Source organism: Polistes fuscatus, unplaced genomic scaffold, assembly GCF_010416935.1.
Source record: "Polistes fuscatus isolate 324 unplaced genomic scaffold, CU_Pfus_HIC Scaffold26, whole genome shotgun sequence".
NCBI classification, from domain to species: Eukaryota; Metazoa; Arthropoda; class Insecta; order Hymenoptera; family Vespidae; genus Polistes; species Polistes fuscatus.
In genome coordinates this window covers 1,915,248-1,921,402 of record NW_025113103.1, presented here as the reverse complement: position 1 = coordinate 1,921,402, position 6,155 = coordinate 1,915,248, and the positions used below count along the sequence as shown (strand labels likewise).

Genomic DNA, 6,155 nt, shown 5'->3' with positions numbered 1-6,155 from the left:
AGAAAAAGAATGAGAGAAAGAGAGAAAGAGAGAGAGTGAGAGAAGAAGAGAAAGAGAAAAAGAGAGAAAGTGAGAGAAAGAGAGAAAGAGAAAGAATGAGAGAGTGAGAGAAAGAGATAAAGAGAGAGAGAACAGGAAAAGTCAGAGGAGAAGATATTCTTAATCTCTCTCACTGTCTCTTCTTCACTTCACTTCTCTCCTCTCCTCTCCTCTCCTCTTCTCTCTCCTCTCCTCTCTCTTCATTTCTCTTCTCTTCTTTTCTCTCGTTTCCTTTCCTCTCTTCTTCTCCCTTCTTCTCTCTCTTCTCTTCACTTTACTTCACTTTTCTTCTCTTCTCTTCATTTCTCTGCTGTTCTCTTCTTTCTGGGCGTAGTCAGTGTGTATATCCAAGAAGACGGGACCAAACTATTCAACATGGAATGCGAGAGAAACAAATAGAGAAGAAATCCGACTAGCTTTTCGCCCTCGAACATCGTGGCCTGAACTACACCGCAGCCTGTGTCGCAGCTGTTAACGCGTTCAAAACGTTTGAACCATTTTTTATTCTCCTTTCAATTCATTCTAAAAGATTCTCAAAATTTGTAAACAAATCATTGTAACAAAACATCTAATTATATCAAACAATGATAAATAATAATAATAATAAACAGTTAAATTATCACTTTTTGGTGTTACGAAAAATAGATATAAAAATATATAAATTTTGTTTTGTGTATATATCAAATAATTTCTATTTTACATACATATTTAAAATATTCTATTCATTTGAATGTTGAAATAATGAAATGTTTAAAATATATTTAAAAGTATCAAACGATTTATCGAGTCAAATAAAATAATCGACTGTTTTGAAAACCTCAAGTTGGGGTGTAACCCCATTAAATTTAAGTACGAATCAAGATAAAGGAAAAGATCCGATTGTGAGAATCTTTCGAATGGAGAAAATTCGAATGAGATTCGAAATAAAAACTGGCCAGAAATATATTATACAGTCTTTATCACGGGTTGCAATGGCCGTCGACAAGGCAAAAGGAACACAAGAATAGTAGCTCGAGTTATCCGAAGTAGTTGGGGTCCTCTATCGTGCACCACCGATTCTCGTCGGATTGTTTATGGTGGTCCATTACTCAGATAAGAGTGTCATTTCTCTCGAGACCGGCTGCTCGTCGTGAAAAGTCGCGGGGTGGGTGGGCATGGGTGGTATGAGTGGGGCTGGGGGGGCTAGGGGGGTTGGGGCTAACGAGTTCTCGACGAGAAGCAATTTGTTGCTTCCTTTCCACCTTCGATCTTCGTTTCTCACAAAGAGGATTTTTCACGGTAAACGTTACCTTATATAAACGACTATTTTATAAGTCCCTGCTTTTTTCTATTTTTTTTTTAAATAAAACAAACTCCGAATCTTATCTTTCTTTTTTTTTGTACGCAGAAAAATCGATTTAGATATGATTATACGGAATAAAATAAAAGGTACGTTTGAAATAATTTATTATTAATTATTATAGATCAATATATGATACACGTTTTAACGATACCATACGATATTTCGTGATAATAATAATTATTAAACGAATATTGCACAAATACCTTTATATTAAATCCACGAATTTATATTGAACTAAATTGAAGATATGTATAGATTATAAAAATAGACAATGTATTATTATTACATTAAATAGAATCGTTAAAAAAAATTGTATCAATTTTTTAAGCTCAATTCATGAATACAATAGAAATTACTTAACAAGCTGTAATAGCAGAAGAAGAAGAAGAAGAAGAAGAAGAAGAAAAAGAAAAAGAAGAAAAAGAAGAAAGGGTCATCTTAAAAGTTTCCGTTGAAGAACTTAGTTGATGAGAAAATATGAAGGGAAATGAAAATAAAATCAAATAAAATCAAATCAAATAAAATATAAGAGTATATAGAGAGAAGACAAAGAAAAATTATTCTAAGGCGGAAGCGCGCAAACGAGATAGCAAGCAAGTTGCATGATGGCGTGACTCGTGTGAGAATAATCCGTAGGGCAGCAAGCAAGCAGCCTGGCAACTCTATCATGTTTCATCAAGCAGCCAATCATTTCATCACTCGGATGGTTCTACCTCTCCCATCCGATTTGCCGAGACTCGCTCCTCTAACCTGTTTCTCTGGTCCCTGACCTAATCCCTGCGAGATACCACGACAATCGATCTAGGTATGCCGGAGGATATCTTCAAAGGATACGAGACGATAATACGGAACGATGATAGGGCTACGTAAACCGTTCGAGAAACTGAAATCACGAAGGGTCGGTTGGTTGGTCGTGTATATGGCAAGCCCTATGCTCCCTTACATCTAACGACCTTCCTAAGATTTATCCGATAAATACCAATTTTTCTCTCCCTCATCCCTTTCCTTTCTCTTTCACGTACTCCCGACGTGTTTTATATCAAATTGGATAAAGGAAAATACAAAACAAAATTCTTTAATGCAAAGGAGACAGACAATTAGTCACTTTGTTTGTTTTTACTAATAATAATAATGTAGGATTCGTGAAAAAAATTGGACCGTTGGAGACTGACTGGAGGACCGGGATTCGAACCCGGATTTTTTCCGCTTTCCGGGAGACTGACTGCTCTTTAACCAATTGAGCTATCCAGGGCCCACCGTACAATCTCCTCACGAATGCCTATTTAAGTGTCTGGCTTGGAAGCACTCGCATCTTACAATAATAAAAATAATAATAAACTTTCTACGTTGAAAAAGAAAGTTATACGCGTGCATGATGTTATATTAAACGAGATAATCTATTATATTTTTATACGAAACTTCTTAAAGTGAAGTTTCAAAAAATGAGATTAGGCGTTTGTTTTTCTTTTCCGAATTAATATCTCTCGTCATTACGATTCCATGCAATTTCTTTCGTTTATTACGTCGTATAAAGCGTTGTACGTCACCGTAGCAATGTTACGGGTATTTGTAAAATTAACTAAGGCCGGCGATTATCTACTTTCGTTACAGTGGTACAACAACTTTCGAAAAGTTTTCTGAAGCGTACTAATGGAAATTAAATTCTCTCTCTCTCTCTCTCTGCGAACAAACGCTTTGTTTTCGCTTAGTACACGTTGCACGGAAGTTGTTTCGCGGTTTATTACGTTTAACCGCATCGAAAACGTTTCCAAAGAAATTCCGGTGACAATTAAATCCTTTGATCGGATAAATTAACACTAATATGAATTTTATACATATATTCCAACAATTTTTATTTAATAATATATATTTATCTTTCTAATAAAAATGAAAACTATGATTAATGTAACTCTACTGTCATATATTTCATAATAATAATAATAATCAGGTCGGATAATCATCTAGTTACGATGATAGGTGTCGATATAAAATAGATAGAACGATTTAGTTCTAATCATAAGTAAAAACGTTTATCTTTGAACGACATATGATTTCTACTAACGTTCAATCGACGTTTCTATTTCGTCATGACTATGTTATGGGGGACGTGTAGGAGGGGGCGAGGGGGTAGGGTGGGGGGGACCTGGTGGACCCTAATATCCACCGTCTGTGCCTTACGATCCGACGTGTCACGTGTCGCAACGATATTGCAACCGAGGGTCTAATGGACCTTTAAATCGAATGTCTCTCTCTCTCTCTCTCTTTTTCTATACAGTCAGTCACAGAAATATTCAACACACCCTTTTTTGCAATTGGATAATCCTTTTTTTTCTAGGGTTTAGCAAGATAATATGAAATCTTTATTGGATACTCGAAAAAAGGACGAATGATTATTTTATAAATTATTTCTGTTATGTTTATTTATGTTAGGATGAACCCTTTTAGTAGTGAGTACCTTTAGGTAAAGTGTTTAATAGGTATGAAATATTTTATCGTAAGTGTGTATGTTTCGTTAATCGATTTTGTTAATCACGCATCTAATAATAAATTATATTAATTAAAGTTTTGATTTGTTATGTAATTTTAAGATGTGTGATAAGATTAAAAACAATATTACATTATTTGTATTTATATTTATAATTGCATATATGCGTTTATAGTACTCAAAGGGTTTCAAAATATAATATTATACTTTCGAAATTGTAATATATATTGAGACTATATTGTTTATAATTTAAAAAAAAGGAAATAAGAAAAAACGCAGATAAGTGGTAGTTTTGAAAAAAAAAGCACGAACGTAGAAAATTTTGTATTAAAGATTCAATGGGGTTATCGTTCGACTTACTGGCCGTAAGTTTTCATCGGTAAGTTTTCCACTTCATCATAGTGTGCGCTCGGTTGCTTGTTCGTTCCGGCAATTCGTTTGGTGCATCCGTGAAACGTCGGAACGTTTGCGAGTCACGTGTTGAATCTCGAAGCACCCGCGTAAAAAGGGAGAAAAACGAAATGAAAAATCGAGAAACAGGATGTCGTCGGATGGCAGACACGACTTGCTTTCGCCATAGTGTGCGTTTTCTTATCTTTGCGAGTGTGTGTACACGTGTATGTGCACACGGGCGTAGGTGGGTTGGTGTAAAAAAAAAGAAAGAAAGAAAGAAAGGAAGGAAGGAAGGAAATATAGAAAATGTGCATCCAACATTTTACAAATAAACATAAAAATACAATAAACAATAAACAAATAAATACAGTATAAAAAAGATACAAATGATCATATTTTACGAATAAAACAAATTTACGTTTGAAAGGTGAACAAAATCCAATTAATTGGAATGTAATTTGGTTGTATTGATCAATGATTTATCAAATCTAGGAAAATTTATTTGTAAATTTTTTGATATGCAGTTTGCAGACGGCATATTATCCGAGAAGCAACCAACCAACCAACCAACCAGCCAGCCAGCCAACCAACCAACCAACCAACCAGCTAGCAACTCTTCTCCTCGGTCGTCTCGCTTCCCCATTGAAATCTAAATATACTTCGCGATATTAATAGCAGTATGGTGCATGGCTGCGGTAGAAAGGAACGCTTCATAGCTGGCCGCGATCCGCTATGGGAACAGATCGAATGCTGGAAAAGCACGTTTTCCTGAACGAACGAGATGGAATAGAGACAGTTCGCAAAAAAATACAAATTCCGGAACGATCGTAACTTGTTTCGAAACGATTCCCGATCGTAGAAATACACACACATACACACAGACAGACAGACACATACGTGCAAACGCACACAAACAGAATGGAAGATAGATACACAGACGAACGAACGAAATTGTCTGTCTATCTGGATGTATCAAAAAAGCTATTTCGTGTCTATCTGTCTATTAAAAAAAAATACAAAAAAGAAAGAAAAATCTATTTCAACGATACACTAATTTAATAAAACTCTCCAAATAATGATTATATTTTTATATATCGATTTAACCACCCGAAATGGCAAAGAAAAAGAATCGAGTATTAAAATACTATCTTGAAAATTTATAAAAATCAAACCCCTGAAGTATAAAAAAAGTATAAAAAAATTTCGTGTTTATCTATCTGTCTAAAAAAAGAACAATCTATTTCAACGTGAAACTAATTTAATTACACTCTCGAAATAATGATTATATTTTTATATATCGATTTAACCACCCGAAATGGTAAAGGAAAAGAATCAAGTATTAAAGTATTATCTTAGAAATCTATAAAAATCAAACCCCTGAAGTATAAAAAAAGTATAAAAAAATTTCGTGTTTATCTATCTGTCTAAAAAAAGAACAATCTATTTCAACGTGAAACTAATTTAATTACACTCTCGAAATAATGATTATATTTTTATATATCGATTTAACCACCCGAAATGGTAAAGGAAAAGAATCGAGTATTAAAATACTATCTTAGGAAAATTTATAAAAATCAAACTCCGGAAGTATAAAAAAAGAAATTTCGTGTTTATCTATCTGTCTAAAAAAAGAACAATCTATTTCAACGTGAAACTAATTTAATTACACTCTCGAAATAATGATTATATTTTTATATATCGATTTAACCACCCGAAATGGTAAAGGAAAAGAATCAAGTATTAAAGTATTATCTTAGAAATCTATAAAAATCAAACCCCTGAAGTATAAAAAAAGTATAAAAAAATTTCGTGTTTATCTATCTGTCTAAAAAAAGAACAATCTATTTCAACGTGAAACTAATTTAATTACACTCTCGAAATAATGATTATATTTTT

The 6,155-nt window shown here is 33.7% G+C and overlaps 1 protein-coding gene across 9 annotated transcripts in view; it reads right to left on the bottom strand.

Moving 5' to 3' along the window:
• LOC122518817 (E3 ubiquitin-protein ligase highwire-like) overlaps window positions 1–6,155 on the bottom strand; it is a 202,245-nt gene that overhangs the window by 38,363 nt on the left and 157,727 nt on the right. The gene's annotated exons all lie outside the window — the stretch shown is intronic.